Source organism: Barbus barbus (assembly GCF_936440315.1).
Source record: "Barbus barbus genome assembly, chromosome: 2".
Taxonomy (NCBI): Eukaryota; Metazoa; Chordata; class Actinopteri; order Cypriniformes; family Cyprinidae; genus Barbus; species Barbus barbus.
The window spans coordinates 16200662-16226006 of NC_136730.1; the positions used below are offsets into that span (position 1 = coordinate 16200662).

Consider the following 25345-nt stretch of genomic DNA (forward strand, 5'->3'; position numbering starts at 1 on the left):
TGTCTTCTGCAGGAGTCATTATTCAGCGCTCCGCTGTGCTTATAAAGTAAGACGTTCCTTTCAACACCTAACATTCGCTAAAATTACACCAAAATGCATTTCAAAATTGAATGATTAAATAATTGCTACCTGATATGATATTGTAAATGTCTGTGAGGGTCTCTCAAACCCGTTTGAACTACCAACTTAGACGGGGAATATCATACTCCTAAAAATGCTGTCTAGTGAGGCGGTTCACTAGGTTTTGACACACGACCTTGAGACACAAATTATTTTATGAAGTGTTTTGCGCGGTGGCAGTTTGAATGTGCCTGTTTACATTTCTCAGCTCTTGTGAGAACATCGACATTTTACGTCTCTGAACCAGTCAGAAAATGTGTCTGCACCTTTAGCCTATATATTAATCTGAAATTTCGTACAGCCAAACGAGTTTAACATTTAAAAGTAGGCTAATAATTATCACTGTTTGAAAATGGGGCGTTTGAAGAAACTTTTGTCTCAGACATTGTTTTAGAGTATTTGGAAAATACTTTCGGTGTCAGCTGGAACAGGCTGTAGAAAAGAAAAGTTTCAGTGCACTGGCGTTATTGCCTTGAAGGCAATGCTTTGTTTGAATAATTAATCTTCTCTTTGGTGTATCTGGGGATAAAGATGTGACGCGTGGATAGGATTTTTCTCAGGAAAAAGGGAATGTGAAAATGAAAGACAGACAAGAGCCAGAACAGATGTGATGAGATGTTGTGAAAGGATATCTATTCTGGCATGCCCTCTACATCCTTAATCCCCCCCCCCCTCTCTCTCTCTCTCGCACACACACTTCCTCCCTCTCCCTCCCCCTCTCTTTAGCCCTGTGTGACTCTTCACTTAACAAACAGCATTTTCTTCTGCATCTGCCCTTATCATTGTAAGTACAACATCGTATTGTGTATCTATTGTTTGCTTTCGTATTGATATTTTAAGCAAAAAATAAACGTGCATTTAAAATTGGATGCACGCAGTTATATTTAAAAAATCCGACAGTTCACGATTATTATAGATGCTACTATTTACTTTTATTTTGAACTACTGACTTTTTACTGCCTGTCATTGTATGTATCGAACCGGGCTGTATTTATAGTTCACGATCTCTGCATATGTCTGTTGTGTTGTTGTGTTTTTTTTGTAATTCATTGTCTGTGTTACCTGCTTTCCTAAAGTGCGCTGTGCATAAATACCCAAACTCATCTGACCTGAACTGTGACAGTTTTAAGAGCGAGCAGTTTCTTCACAACTTAATAAAATATAATTATATAGTGGATCGTGGAGAGGAATGTCTCCGTAGTGAGGGGATTTTGTTCATGCACTTTATTGGTAACTTCTTAAATATTTATATACCAGTGTAAAGGAAACTGTTTTACAGTTTTAAACAAACCAAACTCTGTTGTGTTAAATATGTTTTTTAATTACACAATGAAACATCTGTGAACATTTCAAAATCTTTTACCTGAATTCGAATACTATGATTGAATCCGTGAAATTAATTGGTAATACAATTTTAAATAGGCTATTGTGTAAAAAAAACTCTTTATTTTTATTTTTGCATTTATGAGACAATGTAATTATTTCCAAGTAGTTCCCGGGAATCACACAAATGTGAAGAGTTTAGGATAATTCATCAATATATCGATCAAATAATTTTCTATAATAGCTGAAACATTCTCCCAAACACGGTGCTGTTTCAACAGACAGGAATCTTCTGCATTCGGGTTTGTAGAATGACCTGAGATGGCCTTTGGTTGTTGGCACGAGACTAACTTCAATAATCCTTCCAGGTGTATAACGTTGTTTTACAGTCTTTTAGGACGAAGGCGCGTTGAATAAATAGACGCAGCAATCATTCTTTTAGCGAAACTACATGAACCATTTTCCAATTTAATAACAATAGAAACTTCTGTGTGAGGGACATATGACGATTTTCCATCTGCAGTGAGGATTGGTTTAGTTTAAGTAGCCTAACTTCAAATTCAGTCAAAGTGCTCGTAGGGCAATTTCTCATCAGTAGACCAAATTAAGTTTATACATCAGTTTTTCTGTAGGCTACATCAGTATTTATTTATTTTTAATTTTTTAAATAATACTACTGACTGTTTTTTACAGCCTATAGTCTATCCTACTCTTAATAAAAAAGAAAGAGGTTTGCCGTCGCTTAAACTTTGTTAGACGTGTTTCTCCACAAAAGCAGAGTAACGCAATGGAGGAAAAATCCCCATCTATACATTTGCACCTTCATATGTCCATGTTAATGTCCCAAATTTATTGATAGGCTTCATGAACAGCTTCAGCTTAATTCAGTATGACAAAATTAGCATAGAGTTCGTTTAAAATAAATAAATAAGACCTTTACCTGATCGGCACGAAGTATGAACTGTTTTAAATGCAAAACAAAAAAAATTAACAACATAACTTTTAAAAAAAAAATACGCGTGAATGTTCGCAAGTATTAGTGTGGTTTTTAGGCTATGCGAAATTTTATATAGCAATATATATATTAAAAAAATAATTATTGATTCTGTATCTTATATATTCATATAGCCATATATAACTCAAATGTGGTTCAGGATGTTTGAAAATGTATCACCTGAGCTCTGACTTTTTTCCTTCTCACAATCTCCACTATTCTACCCCACTCCGTTAAAGACTTATTCTCTCTCTCTCTCTCTCTCTCTCTCTCTCTCTCTCTCTCTCATGTGTTGTCTGGGAGGGGAGCCCTGCCTCTTTCCTCAGATCAATGCCCTGGCCACTCACTTTCTGATGTTGCACGACGGGAAATGCTTTGAATACTTGCGACATGGCCGCTTGCATTGATTGCCAAGATTGACAGCAGTAACCATCGTCTTCTGTCGCTTCTGTTTTCGAGTAGAGAGGAAAATCGCGATAAATATACTTAGAACTGCTCTCAGCAGTTTTGACAGTTCAACTTCATACAGCCAAAGCGGGATTCCCTCTACGGTCAGTGGAAGCGATACACTTCAGTTTTTTTTCTTTCTCTTCTACTACACATCAGTGTGCATTTATTTTAACCTGTTTCAATACCATTATCGGGATACGGCGAGGACGAGCGCTTGTTTTAATACCCTGCTCATATCAAGGTAAACTTTATCATTGCTAACCTGTCCGTGATTTCATGTGTCTTCTTCATGTTTATCGTCGTTTTGCGTCGTAACACTGCTGCTGCTGCATTGATGCATTCAGGTCTTCATTACAGAAGCTTTACAATAGATGTCCAAACTATTTGAAACGTTTGGCTTGTCCAGGATTAATATTTGTCTAATATTTGTCGAAGAGTGACGCGTGATACTCCGTTCGCCGATGTGACGAGGAGCGATTAGGATATTTTCTCTTCGCAAATAAACTGCAAAAATCTCGACAACTCAAAGAAAAAAGTTAAACAGACACGATCTAAGTGGTCCTTGTATGTTATCCCATCCGTTATAATGTTTTGTCTGTACTTCGTTGTCCGCTGTTGAACTATTGTAGTGTAGCTTGCTCTCAAGCGCACGCGCCGAGCGGAAACAATAATCACGCGCGCAGGTCTGATTAAGATACTATCAGTGTCTGTATGATTATTACTCCAGATGCAGTACTATTTAATTATTTTTATTTCTGAGTATTAGATAGCCCGTGGTTGTCATCCGGACGGCGTATAAGTTCCCTGCACAGGAGGTAATTTCACGTTTGTCCACAGAGCGGTACTATTCATTGACAATAACGAGAGGAGCGCTGCTATAGGTACAGTTCTGGCAAGAATCCGGGTCGACGTCGTTTTAAGTTTCTGTTTTATAAAAATGGGTACGCTTGATGTATTTAAGATCGGATACATCTCCTGTCCGTAAGAAAAATAGTTTTAAGGCAAAATTGTTCTTTCGCAAGCATGGGAGTTGTTTCTCAACTTTCGCTCGAGGTCAGGCATATTGACCTTTTGAAGAACGCATAAGCCATAAATTAAAATGAAGTAGCCTACTCATCCAAAGCTGATCCATTTAGAGACAATTAGCAACTTGAAAAAGCAGACTCCTTTTAGTCTCCCAGCTTGAAAAAAAACGGTGCTTTGAAACACACTGCATTCAGATTGAAAGTAAGTGAACTCCGGAAATTGTCAGCCTGTGATTACTTATTTTAACAGAATGTGTAAAATTTTATTTCTGGGGGATTGAGGAGCTTATTAAAAATATCTTCCGTTTGTTTACTTATTTATCGTTTTTATTTTTAAAACCAAGAGGATAGGCGAAAAAACTTTAAACGGCTAAATTAGAGAGTTGTTTAAAATGACATCCACAGTGAATTTCTATTCAAAATAATTTCAGCAAAATCATGCAACGTTTATTTTCCATTAAATGCTAATTAATCTTTGAATTACTGTTTATCCTTATTCTGCTATTGTTTTTGGTTTTGTTCTACATGATGCTTTTGAGATCTCCAGAGACAGTGCGATGAGGTAGGCTATTGAGAGGACAAATGGAGCACAATGTGTGTGAACGCAGTCTGTGGGACACAGATAGCCCATCATCTAATGGGTGTTTCCCAAAAGTAGACCCTCATAGACACAGATAAGCTCTTTTCGACTGCTGCACGAGATGCGATAATATTTTAATACGGAACATAACACAGCACGCCGACGTATGACGGAACTGAAAGGGTTTTAAAAACTCCTGAAGCACCTCAGACACGTCAGACTTTACATTCAACATATTACAAAAATTAAAACACATGCATTACTTATTAAGTACTTTCCCGGCGATATAGCCCAAAACCAAACGCTCTCCTTTTTTGCTTTTTTAACGTCAGAGCAGAAACACAAAAGCTTTGTTGTTCTCGCGCAGGGACGCAACCTGACACCTTAATTAAACACAGCTTAACTTTGCTAGTTTTTCTCTCCTGAAATTGTGTCCAGTCTGTAAGAATAACCGGGTGTCTAATAATACATTCTTGTCTTAAGTGAGAGGGGACTGTCTGAAAAACAATCCCCTTGGCTTGTCCCTCTGTTGGGAGGAAGTTGAGCCCGTAATGGCATTTTGTTTTGAGCAGTTGCTGTTAGCTGTTCCCTCATAAGGTAAGATGGCACTGGAGTCCAATGGAACATTTATAATTAGACTGCCAGTTCAGCACATTGTCCTGATTGCTATACAGGGATATGCTGCACTCAATAGAGATAGACTTTCACTGCCTTTGAGAAAGGGTGTCTGTTGCCTAACCCTTACGTTTATTCACTTATTCTAAAGTCATGCATTGAAGAGACAAACCATGATCACGTTTGTTAATTCATTAAAATGTAAAAATCAATTAAACTTGTTATTTGCAAATACAATATTAAAGGTATGAACTTATCAAAATCCTTTCTCTTTTATTTTTAACACTCCACAAATGTACGCATCCGTGTAATTTTTTTTGTTCTTCAAACTTCACGGCTCGCAGTTTAAACGCTGTTTTCATTCGACCCTATTTTCCATGCACATGCTGGATTTTACCGAATGCTTTTTTTATGTGGCCAGAAATTAAGTATGAATGAAGGTTTATGTACAGTTTCATAACGATATCACAGACAAACGCGGTTTCATTTTCCCTGGGATTAAAGCGTTTGAGATAATGACGATCTCTGTTTTTTTTTTTTCTTTCAGGGCTTTCTGTCCGTGGATTTGGGGAGGAACTTGTGGTTTTGTCCAAGCAAAGAGCATTTCCTAACAGGATCCGGCGAGCAGATACCGACAGATCGCAGACGAACGCTTGGTGCCAGTAAGTTCAGAGATTTGGACCGTGTTCTGTTCTGCGTTGCCTCGCTTGAATTTGTATAGATCTTGACAGCTGGAACATGTATTTTAACACATGAACTGTGTGAAGTTGGATTGTATTTTTTTATTTTAGTTTTACTTGTTTTTATAGCTCATCCAGATTAATTTAAATTTTAGATCATCTACAGTGTTGATAGTTCTGCTTTTTAACTGAAGCATTGAATCTCTATATCTAAATAGTTAAAAACTGTTGCAGAGAGTCAGAATGAGACTTTAAACAGTGACTGAGTGATTGTAATTTCATGCCACCAAAATGCATTTAATTTAATCTTTAAATGCATGCAGGTTTTTTTGTTCAGTTTTTTTGCTGAAACATTTTCCCCTCACGGAATCTGTTTTGTGGGTTATTCAAATGTATTTTTATTTGGTACTCATATTATCATTATTATCAATAATTAATTAATTAGTTAATAATTTTTTTAATTAGAGAATAGCTTTTCTCTGCATGCAGTTTATTGTAAGTTCAGTTGCATATGTGTATCTCTGTTTTGAAGGGACTTGTGATTGCTTCTTTGGAAACATTAATTGCAAACTGGCATCAGTCGAATGCATTATCAGTCCTAAAATCTGGACAGTAAATGAACTTTGAATAATTCTCTTTCATGTGCCACAGTCTGTTGTTTCCAGAGGTTGTCTGCCATATGTTTTAGTACTTGTGAAATATTGTCTCAGATTTCCCTACCAGCAATTTTGAGTTTTTATCTGTTTTCAGTGGTTTTAAACAGCTCTGGCATTTATTTATTTTTTATTGCAAAGGTTTGTTATTAACGGTTTTGATTACTTAATTTGACTTTACTTATCGTTTCTTACTTTAGTACAGCGATACATCTTTAATGTTTAAATGATGTTTATACATCTTAAGTGGATGTATATCTTGAAAATACAGTGCGATAAGTAAGTGTAGCAATTATTATTTTATTTTTTTTGGAGCTCAAGCAGTTTATTCACAAAGAATCACATTCTTATCAGAAGCAATTTTCAATTTCAAAATAATGTTTCATCTTATTAATTTATAATACTATAATTGCGTAAGCCAGTATTATATTTAGTATTTAGTGGAAAGGAGCATGTTGAGGGTAGTGGTGTAAATCTTGTCTGGCTATGTCTTGTATTGGAGGGGTTAGAACAGTGCCAGCAGAATCCTAATGATAAACGACACTGGAGGTAAACAACAGCAGGCCTGGTAAAGGTAAGCAGCACGCCAGGCGTAGGGGAGGAATGCATGAGGAGGAAATGTGGCAGCACATGTTGTGACATCTGTCTTTTTAAGTGTTAGCTAATTTGCTGTGGAATATTTCAACAATGATCAAAACCGATAGCAACATGTTTATTAGAAGGCTTTTTTTCCTTTTGTGGCAGAATCTCTCAAGTTTCTGGAATGTGTTATTGAAGCTTTGCTGCACTTTTAATTATAGTAAGTTTAGGCTACTAATTAGCAAAACGAGGAAGACACAAGAAAGGTGACGTTTTCTTGTAGGTGAGTTTCAGATCCTGAACGACGGTACATAAGGCATGATTTTTTATTTTTTTTGTGAGCATCACTTTCATAACTGGTTGTGTTTATGCACATGCTGATGTTTGAATGCATGCAGTACATGCAGCTTTTTCTCGCAGCCGTCCGCTGCATTCCTACAGAAGACAGATCCATTGTCATCAATGAAGATGGCATGCTGACAGCTGCTCCAGATCCCCAGGGCATCAGTATCTTCGATAATTTAATGATTTATATAGGCAGGAATGCTGACCCTGGACACACTGAAATCAAATCAAAGCTGTAACAATCAAATGACAGATAGTAAATAAATAGATTTGTAGTCTTGTGAAGACCTTTAACATTAGGACTTAAGTATTTCTTTCCTCCAATGCAAGTACAAATTATCCAACCTATACTTATCTGTGGCTTAACAACACGCCCAAATTGCAGTCTTGCATCTGAAAAAAAAAAGTGAAGCTATAGCTCAGGAGGCCTTGTGAAATGCCAATAGAGATGGCCGTGTCTTTCAGCGGCAGTCCAGACTGAAAAGGTCTTTTTTTCTTATAACGTTTTATGCTTTTTGCCCTTTTGCCACCTCAGGTCTAGACATTACAATAAGAAACTGAAGATGTCTTTGATGTCTTGGACACTCTTTGTAAATGAAGGGCATGTTTTTTGCCCACTACTGAAAACACATGTTTACCTACGGCCTGATTCTGCACAATAAAGAGGAGACACAGACGCTTTTCACTCCGAAATATTACTAAATGCTTTCTTTTCCTCATCTTCTCACAGAATTTGCCTTATAACAGGAGTGCTAGCACAATATATATATATATATATATATATATATATATATAGAGCTGCTCTTTGAATGTATCCCATCAATACACACCATTGCTCGTATCAAAATGTCTTGAACTTGATGTAGCGTGACACTTTATGTGAAATTAGGTGCATGACAAATATACCTTCGACATTATTGAATATTTTTCCACCGTTCGTTCTCCTATAGCTCTTTTCTAAGCACGTATGAATATGTAGATTTAATGCTAGGGATCTCTGGGAGCATGAGGTTGTTGACACTGGCTTTATTGGTGGTTATAATCCGCATTATCAGGTCTAGGCTCTGGTGTAGCATATTGTTTTTTCAAATCAGAAGAAGATTTCTGCGGTGCAGAGGAAGAGTCTGGGTCCATTTCCATTTCAAAGGGGTTTGCTGTGCTTGCTGGCAGTAATTAAAATGCAGTGGTTTGGAGCCCGTATACACACATGCGCTCTAGGGTGGAGGGTTTGCTGGGAGAGAGCGCGTGCGGGGAACCGTGTGCAGGCGGTTGACTCCTGCATGTGTCTCCAAATGCACTTATAATTTTGTACAAATGTTTATGCCAGTCCGTGCTCTTTTGCGGAGAGCTTGTCTCCTGGCCAAAACCATTTCAAGACAAAGTTAGTTTGCTTTTCCCTTAACCTTCTTGTTGTGGCCTCCTCTCTCTCCCTCTCGCTCACTACAGCTGCTCTCTGACACACAGGCTTTGGCACATGTTTAACCTTTAATTGGTGCATGAATAAATAATGAGAATAAATCTTTTGATATGGACTCTGTGTTTAGGACTAGTCCTTCTCTGCTCGCGATTGTTCTTGCTTTTTCCCTTCACCCTTTTTATCCTCAAACTAGTTAGTAGCAAATATTGCTGAATGGCAGATCAATTGTTTTGTGTTTAATTATTCATGTATTAATTTTTTTGGAGAAGGAATTCACTATTGCAGTTGCTAAAAGGTCTGTATAATGTGTTTTATAGGCATCGTAAAAATAACAGGAAAGTTCTATGATTTTGCATTGGCTTCTTGTTCATTTTTTATTATTAATAAGAAGAACTCTGAACACAGGTGATGATTTCATCAGGTTTAATTGGGGTATGAATGACATGTATTGATGAGATATTTTAATAAACATTAAATTGTTATAATTGAGATTTAGTAATTTCCTGTAACGTTTATGTCTGAAACTCACTAAACACCCAATTCAGTGACTTTTTATTCTAGTGTTTATTTGTTTACAAAAATGCTGCTTTAAAAACCAAATATTTTTGGTCAGATCATAAATTTCATATTACATTATCTTATGTTGAAAGTTTACTGTGTTAGCTAAATCATTGTCAAACACAGAGTAAGGGAATCAGGCCATTGTTGGGAGCTAGGCTTTTTTTTTTTTTAGTACAGGATTTGTGATAATTCCGGCCTTTCGTAGTAGCGAATAATTGATCATTAACCTAAGATGCTATGTTTTCCATTACAAAGGGATCTGTACAGCCCCCAGCAGAAGACTCCACCCACTTTGAATGCTGTGCCATTAGATCAGATGTGAGCAAGTAAGATCAAGCTGCCAAATTGCCCTCTACCGTACTCTTATACTACACATGTGATTAAGAAGATTAAAGGTTGTGTTTGAAATGAGTGTGTATTTCAATCCTATAATACAGATATATTTGTTTTAAAGAAATATCCACCCTGAAGTTCAGAGCAGAGTTCCTCTCAAGACAAAAGGGCCTTTGAATTCTCGTGGACTTTTCTGTTTTGTGAAAGAGAGCCTATTGCTGTCTTCTTAAATGGTATTGTAATCACTTAAGCACTGATTTTGTGATAATAAGAATTTTCTAGAATGAAGAAATCCTGAAGCTGGTAGCTAATTGCAGACTCATTATGCTAGCTGATAGGACATCTGAAGGTCTGGAAAATTTTGTGGAAAAATTAGACGCCAAAATCACATCTCCCACAGTTATTTTGTGTGTGTATGTATGGAAACTCAAGATGCATAAAGCCAGAAGCAAATTAAAGTGACAAAGGAGGTTGGTAAGGAGAGGAGAGGAATTCTGTGGCTGTGTGTCTGACAGTAGTTCAGCTGAAGTGTTTCTGAAACCAGCCCCTTTTGTTTCCTTATTCCCTGATTATGTGCACCCGCTCACAGTTTTAAAGGCTCTCTGCTGTCGATGTACATGTGCGTCACGAGCAAATGGCTTCAGCAGACCAAACCGCAAGTGTTTTCTCTCTCTCTGTCTCACACACGCTCATTTATCTCCTTCTCTCTCTTTTTTTCTGAAGAAGTGAAAGGTGCTACTACCTGACTGTCAGTGGAATAAGATGTAGTGCAGCTGCAAACAGAGAGACTGAGAGAAAGCACTTGACTACCGTTATGGATGTGCCCATGAACAGCCTTTGATGATGGGTCAAGTGGTGACAGTAGTTAATGTGATGAGAGAGTGTATGTGTCTGTGTGTTAGTGTGATCTGCCATTCTTGCCTTCACAGTTTAGAGAGCAGCTTGTCTGAGTTGTCTCCACGTGAAGGGACGCAGCAGATAATGATGTCATGATGTCTTAATTCAGAGATGTGGCTGTGGAGCTGGGTGTCTGTGCTCAGAACTGTATGGAGTAGGGGTCGACCGATTATCGACCTGGCCGATTATTGGCGCCGATATTAAGCATTTTTATGATAATCGGCATCGGTCATTTTCAAAACCGATGTGCCGATAAAATTATTTAATTTTGAAACGCGCTATTTAGCTCTGATGCAGCCTGTTGGAACTCACCACTCTGTGGCCTAGAGCAGTCTCCGCCCACCGCACATCTGATTTGTCAGAGAGTCAGGAGTCCGACCAATCAATGTGGAAGACTAAAGGCACTCACACACCGAAAGCACTTGCTAACTGGTGCTGCTTCATCACGCATCAGTTCTCTCTCAAAGGCAGCAGCAGACCTTGCACAAGTTGCAATAAATTACAATCCACTACACTGAAGTTGTAAAAACCTCAATTTTATCTATTTATGGTTTCCGAGATGGGGGAAACGCAGGGGGAATCGCGGAATCCAGTCAAATAGCATTTACTGTATAACGCGGAGTCACGGAATTAGTCAAAGTTTGGATGAATTAATCAAAAGTAGGTCAGTACACTTAAATCGACTCATGATATGGACTATCTGTAAACATTAAGCTGCAAAAAGACTATTTAAATACGAATTCTGCATGTTCGGCGTGTCTCTGTATATGTGAAAGGCACAGACGCGCGGTTTTGACACACACACACACACACACACACACACACACACACACACACTGAAGTGCGCGACGCTTGCGGTGTTTTCCGCATCTGCCATGTCACTAAATGAGGACATAAATACATGAACATCATCCCCAGAACTGCTCTGAGAGTTACTTCATGAGCATTTGACTGTTTCGTTTGAGTAAAACGATCGTCATATCATAAATAGGCAACAGAAACTTAAGAGGTCCTCATGGCAACCCGTCAAAATAAAAGTTCGGTTTATTTACTAATGCTACTACAATTATTACAACTTTTGTTTAAAAGAACAATCACACAATACGCTATTTCTTACATGTTTTAATTTTAATAGTAAACACATTTGTTTGCCAAAAGTTGTTCAACTCTCATTTGATTAAAAGATAAATTAAATTAATGTTTTATGCCTTCATTTGCACTTCTCTGTAAATGAAAACTAATGGAAATTACGGTCACATAGGCCAAGATTAAATTACTGTCACATAGGCCAAGATTAAGTTACTGTCACATAGGCCAAGACTAAGATACTGTCACATAGGCCAAGACTAAGATACTGTCACATAGGCCAAGATTAGGATGACGGAAATTGGGACATTTCAATAGGCTATTGAACCAAGTGTGCCTATAACAGGCTATTAGTGTTATAGTTTCATTAAAATAGTTGCGGTCTTCTTCGCAACTTCTACAATGGAGCTATGAAGACAATTAAATTATTTACACGTATTATATACATTGCGCTTTTTAAATTAATCAATTGATGTGCATTAGATGATGAATTGAATAGTCACCTCTTGTAGGTTATGATTTAGTCAACCGAAAATAATTAATGAAGAATTATGAGAGGTTATGCTATTACACATACATTTCTAACATGTAAATTATTGAAGCCAAATACTTACATTCCCCCAAGCTGTTTAGCTGTAGTATTTAGTATTCATAGGCTTAATCATGAAGCATACAGTGGCCCCACTTTTAACTCTCTCTTTATATATTACCCTTATTGTAGATGGATGCATGGGGGAAGACAAGAGTAAGAAGTGCAACCAACACTAGGGAAGGCCGTTTTTGTCAGAGCCCTTGTTATTCTTAATTTTGACATTCATTTTCATTTTTACACCAGACATATATATCGGTTCAATATATCGGTTATCGGTCTACTTGGTCTGTAATAATCGGTATCGGCATCGGCCCTGAAAAACACATATCGGTCGACCCCTAGTATGGAGTGAGGAGGGTTTCAGAAGATCCTGTAGGGGTCATGGTTCCTGGGGTCATGGAACCGCTGGCTTAAGGTGCTGTCACATTTACAGTCTTTTCAGTAGAAATCTGTGTGGTGCGGAACTTTGAGTTCCCCACACAGATGTCACTTGTGTTCAAATTGATAACACTAAATTGATGGGTTCATCAACAGAAAACTGCTTGGTTTGAAAGTGATTTTTCCCTTATCCTTTTAATATGAATCCAGGTGATCAAGAATTTTGTGTGACAATAGACAATGGACCAAAGTTTTGTGGAAAGTTTTCTGACCATACCTTAATGGCAAAATTTTAACAAAGTAATATGAACTCGCCATTCATACATGTTTCATCTTCTGCTTAAAGCTTAGTGAACTCTGACTTGAAAATTTGTGTAGTGCAAAAAATAAATAATTAGAACTTAATAAATTGAACTGAAGTAATTTTGTATGCCTTAACTTTGTGTGGCTTCAGTTTAATCCGGCAGTATATTCAAAGTGAAGTCTTTTCTCTTCCGCTCTCTCTCTTTTTGGCTTTGCCAGGATATATTAACCACACCAAAGTGAAAACACCAGGCTGGAAAAAGTGAATATTTTCTTGTGAAGGAGTGGAAAACAAATTGAAATTGAATTTAAAAAAAAATGAACCTCTTTTTCATTAGTTTGTCATGTTAAATCTTTGGGCAGGAAGGACTACGAACATAATTTAAGTCCTATTTTTTTCTTATGAGTAGTCGCCGGTGTCAAAGTGCTGTGTCAGAGAGCTGTCTATAACTAAAGCCAAGTCAAGCTGAATAAGTGCACTCCAATGTGGTGATCTTTTTTTTATATATAGGATGGCAGAAAATCTTGCGGTTTTGCCTCCCATGCATTTCCTTGGAGCCTCTTTGACATCTATCAGCATACCCACACTGGCACACACAAAATCACTCATCGCAGGCTAGCATTCAGGAACATACAATCTCTACAAAAACGTGGAATAAGGAAAGATCCTGGCAGGTTTACAGCCCCACCACCCTTTTTCCACCGACAGGCATGTTGTCCTGCAACGCTCTGTCACGGGCCTGCAGATGAAAAGAGCTCACTCACAGCACACTTTGTTTCTCTAGCAGGAAAGAAACTGAAACTATGACACAGGGCTAATCTAAACCCCCAGGGTCTGCCAGGATGCAAATGAGACATTTTCTCCACAACACTGGTCGTCCCAGAACCAGATCTTTTCGCCTTGTTCCATTTGGTACTGGAGCCGAGAGCTGCTCCCGCTGTTACCTTGAAAGCACTCCTCTCCTCCTGGACCTTTTTTTGCAACTTTTTCAATTAGAATGTTATTTTAGCGTTATTTAAGCATTATATTAATATTTCAGTATGCCACATGTTGGTAATTGTAGAGCATTGAGGCACATGCGCACGACTTGCGGTGCGGTGTCAGAGGGGAAGAATGTTTTCTGTCTCTGATTGGAGGTGGTACTTAGATGACAAGAAAGAGAAGTTGTGAGGGGGGAGGGAGTGGTGGAAGAAAGGAGCAAAAGATGTTCCTACTCTTCTTCACTGTTGCTAAATTTATTCCATCTGCAGGGTGGAGGAGTTTGGGCCGACTCCAGACCAGAGAGAGGCTTCTAATTAAATCGTCATCATTATCAACTTGTGGTCAACGATCATCTTCGAACGCTCGCTCTTCCAAGATGAACATGGAACCAGAGAGGCTTTTCCTTCAATCCTTGTGTTGGACGGAATTAGAAAGTGAAATGCAGAATAGGAAAGTGCTACACAGGGCTGTTTCTCTTTTCTTTTCTTTTTCTTTTTTTTTTTGTTGGCGTACGGCGAAAAAAGGCACTCAGCCATTTCCACTCAGATTTAAACAATTACTGCACATCAGAGGGAAGTAGAAGAATCTTAGCTGAGTCTGAAACATTAGCTGTAGTGTTAGCATGTTCAAACCTGTAATAATTTCAATTAGAGCCGATGGGCGTGTTTGCCATATTTGGATCAGCACTGTTTGGGAAGTGCTCCCCTTAAGGGCTGACAGCTCTTAATACGGTATTCCAAGCATAGATATGTGAGTGACACTGAAGAGTGCGCTAAAATGCTTTATCAAATCATAATTACAGCCCCAGTGATTAAAGGGGAAGTGACTCTGATTAGAAGAGTTTCTGGGGATGTGGAAACGGGATGAATATTCAAATGGGAAAGGCAAGGAGAAATATTATTTAGAGTTTTGTTTTTTCTTCTCTCTCTCTAGAGTGAGGTATGTGTCTGCCAGACTGCTGTGCAACCACAATGCTATGATATCATCTTTACCACATAGATTTCATCTGGGCCCTTTCAGCTTTAGCTATTGGGCAGAAAATATGCATACAGATATCGGCCCATTAATGTTCAGCCTCTCTCTTAACCCTGTGATGCAGTGCTATTCACAACAGTAGATATTTAAAATATATTTTTATATAGTTGTTTTGAAGTTAAATGTACATTAGGAGGTTTATTTAAAAATTTAAAAAAGCAGTTTTTGGGTTTGAACCTCCAAAGTTAAATATTTCCCACTTTTTATTTTAGAATGCAAATTATATTTTTAAATATACATACTGAAGCCACAGTTCAACCCTTTTTTGTTAACTTAAGGTTTAAACTGAACATCTCAAGGGTAAATTTCCTCCTCTCTCTAGTTTGAAGAGTCTGATTTAGTTATGCCACTGTACAACAGCTTCTGATTATGAATGGAAGAAAACAAGGGAGCGATGGACGGAGTTTGACTCTTGTTTTTGTATTCTATCAGTCTGGCATGCAGGCTTAATGCAGAGGACTTTCAGAGCAAATTGGACTTGAATCTTTGAGGAATGTGAAGAGGAAAATGTCCTCTGTCTCTCTTTGTCTTTCTTTCTCTTTCTTGCCCTCTCTCCACTCTGTTGCGCTTGGAAAGCTCGATGAGTATCACACGTTTTTGTGAACTTCAAGGTATGCACTGTTTAAGCAAAGGAGATAAAGGAGCGTATTATTAGCGGCCGTCTTCAGCAGGCAGATTAGGATTGCTTGAGCCTTTTCTCCCCTCACCTCTGTGAGCCTCAAACACTGGCTGCCATGTGATAGCCTCTATTTTATAAATCATTTCAGCAAGCGTTCATAAAATGTAGGCTGTGAAATAGACAGCCAGAGTCTCACAATTTTACAATTTCACAACCGACTTCCCTCTTAGAATGACAGTGGCTAACCTGACTATTACCGCTTTTGATTTCAGCAGGGCATGGTTTTGCGCTCGGCGAGCTATACATAAAAAAGCTTAGGGCCGATTCTGAATTTATGGCTAAATGCTGCTTATCTTGCAGCCTTTTCACAGACTTTAGAAAAGAGTCGTATTTTCACCTCACTTCAAAAAATTCACGCCTGTGTTGTTGTGCACTTGAGCCTTGGCTCTGTTGTGAGCTGCACAAAATAGAAGCAGTGCCGCATCGACTTTTACCATATTACATACAGATGGGATTCTTTCAGAATGCACACACACATATGCCATGTAAACAGCAGCGAAGTGCAGATGTTTCAGGTGAAGGCTAATTTCTATGGTCTAATTATCTACATTTCTTTGAGTTCCTCGTCTTGCAAGCACTAATCAAGTCAACCTCACACACGACTCTCGAGAAAGCTGGAACAGAAGGTGCAGGAGTCAATCTTGTGTTTAGCTTGTGTCATGTTGTATTCCCATTGCCCCCCCTTATGCTTAAACACCTTCCCACATGCCTCCTCAATTCCCCACATTTATTTATTTACGTTTCGGCTTCCCTCCGAATTTACCCTTCGAAGCCCAGTAGGGAGGGAAAATTTACATTGCTACATAATCTAAGATACATTTGAAAATAGTGTGTGGCGAACAGTAGTGGTGGTGGAAGCCTCCTGATATTTTCATTGGAGTGTTGTCAACTTTTCTAGAGAATAATATGAACCATGTGTCCCGCCAGTGAGAGAAAATTAGAGACCTTTCATGTGACCCACCTGTCGCGCTTTCAGCTCTGAAAATGTTAACCTCATGTCGTCATCATCAGCCAACAGAGCTGAAGAGCGTGTGTGTATTAACACCAGGGGAGCTTCTCATCTTGCTATAATCCTGGCACCTGCGTTTGACACACATTCACTGACTTTGCATTAAAAGATTGTTTCTCATAAGACAACAGATCTCACAAATACAAATGGTCGTGGTGGTAGTTTTTTGTTTCTTCTCAGTTTCCTTTTTTCTCCTTTTTTGTTAACTTTTCAACTGTCTGTTGTTTTGAGCATTGGGGTTCCTCAATGTTCCTCGGGTTTCATGTGTGCTGTGTCATGCTGTAGTAGGTTCCTTGTGCATGATTGGAATATAATAACCATTTTACAATGTTTCTTTTAATCCCCCCCCGTGCTGAGAAAATGCAAAATGTGCACGAGCACCACAGGGCATATGGTTGGACCCGTGATGTCAGTTGTTATTGCTGGATACGTAGGATAGGAAAAGTTGGATTATTTTCCAAAAATCCACTGTGCAAGGAGCATTATGTCACAAAGGCGACATTGTAGCCAGTTGGGTGTGTTGCAGTGTGGGTTCGTGTAAATGCGTTTTTGTGTGCGGCCCAGCTTGCTTTCTAATTCTATACATTGTCCAACCTCCATCAAGTACACGCTTGATTTGCGTTACGGCACTCCCGTGCTAAAATCAATGGAAACTGCTCCATATATCGGCTTCATAATGGAAAAAATATGTATAATATGCCACACACTATGCCTGTCCATTATTAGACTTTATAGTCACTAATGTAGAGTGTCCTTTGAAGTGATAATTTACCCCCCAAAAAACTTTCTTCTGCACATGAAAAGTTATTTTAATTTAATAAAAAAAATTTCCCTTACAAAGAAATTTAATGCAGTCTAAAACAACACAAAATCTTATTTTGGTTTCAGCTCTTTTTATTTGGAGCGTTGCTTTCTAACAATATTAGGCTTGGTAGATCATAGCTGTCTGGCTTGTTGCGAGAGGGCATAGAAAGAGCAACAATAATCTCACCCTTCGACTTGCCTGCACTGGTCATGTGACCTGTAATTTTGCCAAGCCCCCCCACAATCGCTGGAACGGAGTGGATTTCTTTAAAGCTGTCCTCCATCAGTGGTGTACTCCAGCCTGATTGCCTCGTGCAGAATGAGAGCATGATGGGAAAGGACGTGCATCTAATAGCTAACTGAAGAACCACGCATCTCTTGTTTTCACTAATTGAATTCTGCACTAAAATATGCTGGCAGGAGCCCTTACCTTGTTTGACTTATTTATTGCCTGACTGGAGAGGTAATTTGACCTCCTCATTTCAAAGACTCTTTTTTTCCTGCAGAAAAAGAGTGTTAAACTCAATTACACCACCGATCAGTGACTCAAACACTACATTTGTTTTCTCCGAGGGGGGGAAGAAGGGAACCGTGGAGAAGAGAGAGGAGCTCTCTCTCTCTCGTACAGTCTGAGAAGCTGTAGCTTATAGGGGAGAGAGCGGGGAGAGAGAAACCGAGCAACTCCCAGTCCTGTCAGCTGAGATTTGTGTCCATCTTTTAAATCATTTTCCTCTCTATAAAATTAAGAACGAAGACAAATTCTCAAGCCAACATTTTTTTTCATAATTAATGGAATTCGTTTGCATATGCTGAGTGATTGTGGATTTTGAGGTGATTTTTGAAAGGTGGTTAATAATGATTTGTTAAGAAATAAAAGAGACAATTATTTTCTTAGTGTTGAATTTACATCTATGCTGACATTCTTGCTGTAATTAAAAGCGTTATGAATTATTTTATCTTCTTCATAAAACAGATCCCCCACTGAACTATTTCAAACATAGTTAGAGCAGGAATTTAATTGTGCTATTTTAAGATGTGAATACATTTTTTTTTCTCTTTATTTTTGCTCTTACCTTTGCTCTACCTGAGAAAACACGGCAGAATGCTTCTGGATTTTCATGAAGCCACCAGTCAAAACCCTAGAGCACAACGTGCTCCTCCCTGCTTGCTGGTAAAAGAATTAAAAGTGAACTTGTGCATGAAGAATGCAAGTACCGATGAGTCGTAACCTCTTTTTTGTTATTCTATCATTCATATCGAGACCTGAAATATTTTTCAGATTTAACATACCACAAAATCCATCCTTGGGGAACCAAGGCCTCTCTTGGCATACTTAACTAAGGTTTCTCCTATTCTTGTGAAGGAGAGTACTGCACACAATTCCTTTTTCTTCATCTGTGTTCTTGACCACGTCTCTTCATTTAAATAGTCTCTGTTCATTCATAGAGAATGCGAACCATGAAGATTTCAATTCAATTGCAAATGTAATATTTGAAAAATGGGACTTTGCAGTACACACACTGCTGCGTCTGAACAAGAACAACACAAATAATTTGCTCGTAACCGCCGGGCCTGGTTGTAACCTGATCTTTTCTGGATCGATTGATTCCATTCTGGTTTAATTCACCATATGATTGACTTTCAGCACGACTTACGGTAGGAAAAATATCCCTGCACAGACTGCGGCCTTAAATAGTGCGGTAATTTGAATACAGATGCTTGCTGCTTAGACCTTGTCACTGGAAATGACTCTGAGTCAGGAGACAATTGCAGGTTGATTATGTTGCCACTGACAGAAGTTGCAGGTTCTTTGTGCATCAGATATATTTGCATTTAAATGCTTATTGTAGGCAGCCGAAGCATAGCCACTCTGATTGTCTGCACGACCTGTCTTTTTATATTTGTCTGAAAAACAAAATCAAATGAATTGCAATAAGGGATAATCTGTATGGGAATTATTTTTTCCAATGGTAGGAAGCACATCAATCAATGTACCAGCATTTGTTGACTTGTTTCAGGCTTTAGTTATCAGTCCCATTATGTCTTTCATCCCTGTTTGTTTTATGAGTACGATTTGATCAGCATCTGCATAATTCATCTTAATAATTTTTTTGTCTTTATCTGCTGCGGCTGTGCAGATATTTAAATTATTTATCCTTAATATTGTAATTTCAATCAACAGAATTTAAATTACATTTTATTTGGGTGAAATGCGTACGATTTGATTAGATATCCAAAACAAACCTGAGAACTGTAGGGTGCAAATTAGCCATTGGCTAGAAGCCTGTATGTAGAGCATCTGCAATGTTATTCTGCATTGTCTCTGTTAAATAAACAACTAACTAAATAAAACTGTGTTCCTAAAATACTTTATTTAAATGTTTTAGCCATAAATCTAGATAATTAGCTTAAAAACCCTTTAAATACTATTTTGAATAAATGATGCACATCCCATTACAATCAACTAAGCTGTCACTGCAGACTCAAATAATTTGAACTCTTAGATCCCAGCAGTTCAACACAAGGTCGAATTCTGGATCTAATAAAAGGTCCTGATATAATCAATAAAGCATTTGTGATGCACATTAAATAATTTGAAAATCAATACGTAATTCTTTACAACACATTATTTTTTCAGTTGTTATTGTTATTCTCTTGTGTGTATCATAGACAGTAATGTCTGATAAACATTGAAATTATCTGCAACAAAAAACATGTTTGTCGCATAGCTCAATTCGATGTTTATCAGGCGTTACCATCTTTGATGCATTCAGGAGTCACAACATATAGAGCTGAAAAAATGTGTTTAAATAGAAAAAGTTGATATTGATGGAATGCTTTAATAGATGCTTTTCACATATCAGAATCTTGTTTATTGGATGAATTGTGCAGCCCTACAGTAAAACCAGTGGTATTCTCTCTGAAACGCTTCACGAGAGTCAGTGAATGTTCAAACATTCAGCAATCATTTGTGTTATCCCACAAACTTGACCTGTGTGTGCGTGCCTCATGCCTTTATCCGCGTATATGTTTCTTATGTCCATTGTGTGCGTATTATACCATAAAAGTGTGTGTGCGTGTGAGGCAGGTGTGTGTGTGTGTGTGTGTATGTGTGCTCCTGCTGCTTCAGGCTCTAGGTTCTTTGTCCTGTAGCACTCAGCATGTCTGCCTCCTCAGGAGAGCCAGGGCTGTCTCTCGTCTGGCCACACAAAGGCACTGCCTTTCTTTGAGGTGTTAAAAACTTCCATTTATGCATTCCCTGGACAAAAAGCTCCCGGACCCATTTTCGAGGCCATTGGCAACACAGGCAGACATTGTGGCCACGCTTCTTCGGCACTCATTTCACAGATTCTAAAACCGGTATGTGGTGAACAGGATTTCAGCAGCTAAAATGCCCCGTGAGAGCATGGGCGATAAGAGAGTGAGAGAGAGACAGAACGGCCAGCAGCCCGTAAACTAGAAGATGAGACCAGGAGAATAAACACATTACCTGGGAAAGAGAGAGAGGGAAGCAGACTTGTTTCCATAACCCAACTCAATAGTAGGGACGGATAAATAGGAGGAGAAAAAAAGTGCTTTGTGTCATGGCTAGGGAATAAACTCCATCGACTGATGCCAAATCAATGATAAAAAAGACAAGGACCTGCTCTCTCACTTTTGCTGCAATTGCATTCTAATCATGCTCTGAAAGTGTGTGTAGTCTGCTTTGCAGAGAACCGGTGAGACTATATTTTACCAGCTGGGACTTGAATTCCTCTCGGGGTGGATTTGAGGCCCGTGGACGCCGGTCAACCCTTTCTTCCCCTAATACGGACTTTCGTTGTTGTTATTTCACAGCAGAGTAAATCACGTGAAATGTCTCTCCACTGTCGGACATGAAAGTCTGGCTTGGTCGCGGTGCTGTCTGCAAGTGCAAGGAGAGGAGATGTTTGATTTAAAAACAGTACAACCTCCCCCATCCACGATGGGAGTCGTGAAATGCGCTTTATAAACACCCTCGGCTGTGAGCAGGCCCTCTTAAGTTAAGCATGTGGACATTCAAAGAGGGAGATCAATGAAATGGGAAGACTCTTTATTTTATTCCTGTGAAAGAAAGGTGGTTTCTTAGAATCCACTGCTTTCTAATGTGAATTCCACTTAGCGGTTCATTATTGCTCAACTGTGGACCTGAGACAGTCCAGATTGAAGAATTGGCAGTCTGTGTCAAGTTTGAATTTGAATTGAACTGGCCACATGCCACAGGAAGTTGAATTGGGACTTGAATTGAAATCAAGAGCAATGGCAATACTTTATCACAATTTAAAGGAATTCAACACAGCTAATGCATTCTGCAAAGTTAATTTAACAATAAGGAACACACATTCACTATTCATATATATGAATTCATATATATGTTTTCCCTCAATAAACTCACGATTTGCTGCTTATTAATAGTTTGTAAGGTTGGTGGTAAGTTTAGGTATTGGGTCAGGTTAAGGGATGTAGAACATGGTCACACATCAGGCATTAATATGTGCCTATAAATACTAATAAACAGCCAATATGCTATTAATATGCATGCTAGTATACTTAATAGTGTGAATTGGACCTTAAAATAAAGTGATACCAATATAATTAAGAATATTACATATTAATTATCGTTAAACAGAATTTCTATAGGTGGCATTTCGTATTGATCTACTGTATTTTCTATCTTCTTATCTATTCTTCTCTCCTTTTAAATGTTAAAAAAAAAAAAAAAGTTAAAAATTCAAGTTAAAAATTACACTTCCTTTTTAATTTTACTACTGTACTTTATTTAAATTTAAAATGCAGTTCTGCATCCTGTTTGCTACCTCAGCCCAAATTTAATTCAAATTCAGGAATTGAATTGGAATTGAAAGGATATTCTCACAGCCCTTACCTCTGTACTTAATATCTGGTTCCATGCTTTTACACCTGCAGATCTGTCAGCTGTGTGCACGCACTACTTGATTTTTGTCAGGAGGAGTATTGGATCTGACAAAAACACCACTTTGCCTCTTTTGCTCTTCCGCCCACTGCTGGGTGTGAGTGGCCTGTCTATCGGCTCTGTTCTGCCTTATTTTCACCCACCCCCACCTCTTCTCCCATCAGTGGTCCTGCTGTTAGTACAGAGATAACCTGTCCTCCACCAGGTAAGAGACCGTCCTGCTGATGGGGGATATTGCCTCTTTTGTCCCAATAACTACTTCCTCTAAATCCCCTCTTAACATGTTCTGGACTGGGGGAAATGGGACATTTAAAGTGATTTTATTTTTTGCAGGTTGCTGGATCAGAAGAAAGCTAAGGCAAAGTTGATGCAAATGAAAATGTTCCCTCCTTAAGAGAGTGCAGCATGTCCACGCTCAGACAGATGAAGGATTTCATCTGTATTTGACCCATGTGAACCACTTTGCCTTAGAGTTCAGCCTCTTAAAGCTCTCTTATCGGTACACATTTACAGCGTATTATGTAAAGCACGCTACTGTACTTCTCCCACTTTTGCAAATATATTTAAAACAAGCTGCCTGCATCGGCCGTGAGAGCAAGGCTGCTAATCTGAGGTTAGTCACTGATTTCCAACCCTCGTCATATGACGGTCAAAGACACAGCGCTGTTATGCAGAGGATTGATTAAATCAGCCGAACCTACTGTAGATGAACACATGCCTGGAATTTGAAGGCTCATTGAATTTCTGAAAGGACTTTTCTTGTGATTCTGAATTCTTCCTCTCGAGTAAAATGTAAAGAACACTGGCTAAGGCAAAGGTAACATTCCCACTCTTGTTTATTAACTTGTGAATGATTGAACGAAGGAGAATGGAGAGTTTTTGGAGCATCCGTTACTCTTACGTCATGTCATGTGTGTGTATCCATTGGCTCGTGCTCTTGGAGCCAGTTTGTGCTAGTGTGTTTGTTGGAGGGTCTAGCTGGAGTCACTGTCATGGTCGATGGATTGGCCTCACCAACACGAACTTTAAGAACCCTACTTAACCTCTCTGAAATATTCAGCACATTTGAAAATAAAATCTGTTTTCATTTAAACAGCTCAATTCTTTATCCGATTCGGTGACTAAAGGTTGTTTCGCAGGAAAACCTATCATTAATTTTTGGGTGCCCCCTAGTCTGTCCTCATGGGGTTTAATGGGCTTTAACTTTTCGTCTAGTAATTTGCCAAGACGCTCAGCTACTCGAACAGTTCTTCCTTTCTTCATCTCTCTTTATTTCAATTCCCATTTGTACAACCACTGCTACTTCATCACTGCAGTCATTGTCAAGAGGAGAGAAAAAAACAGAGCTCAACATGTGAGAAAGCCGCAGTGGTAATTGCGGACACAATGAATCAGTAATAAAACTGTTGGGTGACTAATAAAAACAGGCTGGTGCTGATTGGAACTTTTTTTAATGAATTCATGATCACCCATTTAGAAACGTTAAGTGAAGTCCTGTTTAATCCAGCTCTGTTTAACACTACAGCAGCCTGCCACAGTCTTTTATATACTGATGGTTTTACTATTGCATTGCAATATCATTGTCATCTTATTCTCGATCACAAGGGCTTTTTTCATCCAAACAAATGATTGGCTTAAATAAAGCATGAGTATAAAATTGCACCATTTTCTTTTTTTGCAAGCTTGTTACTTTCATCATTTAGCTTCAAGTTATAATTTCAAATTTCTTTTATTTTTTGCCCTCTGCAATTAAAACAACATTTATTAAAGCGTAACGGGTATTAGTCCGATGTTGTATGGCTCACAAAGAGAAAAGCGTTTATAGAATTACCACCGCTGTCAAGGGTTTGTGTGTTTGTGAGGCACGAAAGAGAGCTGGCACTAACTCTGTGAGAGATGTATGTGAGTGTACACACAAATACACACTGTGTGTGTGTGTGTGTGTGTGTGTGTGCGGTGTGAACTAGGATGCAGTCAAGCCTGTGGCATGGTCCTTTGAGAATGTGGAATAGACTGTCAGCTCAGAGGTGCTATTAAGATGACAACAGCTTTCCATTCACACGAGGGTCAGACCTCCTGCCTCTTTTCTCCCATTGTCACCTTTAGCCTCAAGGTTGCCACATTCAGATCCATTGGAGACCAAAGATCTCTCAGTTTATTCTATTAACCCACCCTCCCACACAGCCATTTACTTGGTCTATGCGTTTGACTTAGATCTTCCACGCTTGCATGGGAGGGCAGATTTCGGTGCTAGCAGAGATGGAGCAAATTGCAGCCGGATCAATTAGCTGTGACCTCAAACCCCTGTGTCCTTGTTTAATTGGTGATGCTGAGGCAGGCTAATTGTATAAATCAGCTGGTAATGAGATTCCGGCTTGTTGTGAAAAACAGAATAATGTGAAGAAATGAACATCCGTGAGGTTTATGCAGGACTCTTCTACGTCTTCCGTCACATGCAGGGGAGGTGTAATGCTACACACATGGTCAGATAATGGTGAAATTGGGTGTTGTTGGTGGTTTTGGGGCACCGTCTGTTTGTTTGTGTTTCTTTGGTGGTGCCGCCGTTGCTGGAGGACCTCAGAAGACCTGCTAGAACTAGCAGTGCGTGTAACTAAATAAATCATTAGTGCTCTGCAGAGAGAGGAATTAGAGAAAACAAGTGCTTTGTATGAAAACCATTTATTAGTTGAATCAAACAGTGCAGGGACAGATTAATGAGGTAGTAGAGAAGTGAACTCTAAACATTGTCTAGGATTGAGTCCCTCAGGGAGAGAGCAGCGTAACTGGAGGTTGTGCGGCACTATGACTGTTTAACTTCATCTGCTGGGACTCTGACCGCCTGCCAGCAAACTCACTTCACTTTGCTCCTCAGACATTCTCTCTCTTACAATTTTCTGTTCTTCTGCCTCATTTTTACTCTTTTTTTTTCTGCAGGGAAGCATTAAATTGATTTA

At 38.8% G+C, this 25345-nt stretch overlaps 1 protein-coding gene across 9 annotated transcripts in view; it reads left to right on the forward strand.

Annotated features, from left to right (window-relative positions):
• The first annotated feature begins 856 nt into the window (after positions 1–856).
• The window catches only part of LOC306886519 (transcription factor SOX-6-like), a 152483-nt gene continuing 127994 nt past the window's right edge, over positions 857–25345 (forward strand). For 4 of the 9 annotated variants that reach the window (XM_079443682.1, XM_079443686.1, XM_079443683.1 and 1 more), the window contains exons 1-2: positions 2783–3128; positions 5655–5769. The gene's annotated coding sequence lies outside the window, so the exon portion shown is untranslated. Of the gene's footprint in view, positions 905–2749; positions 3129–4989; positions 5090–5654; positions 5770–25345 lie in introns of those variants that run through there. The other 5 variants (XM_079443684.1, XM_079443688.1, XM_079443689.1 and 2 more) reach the window with 4 other exon arrangements.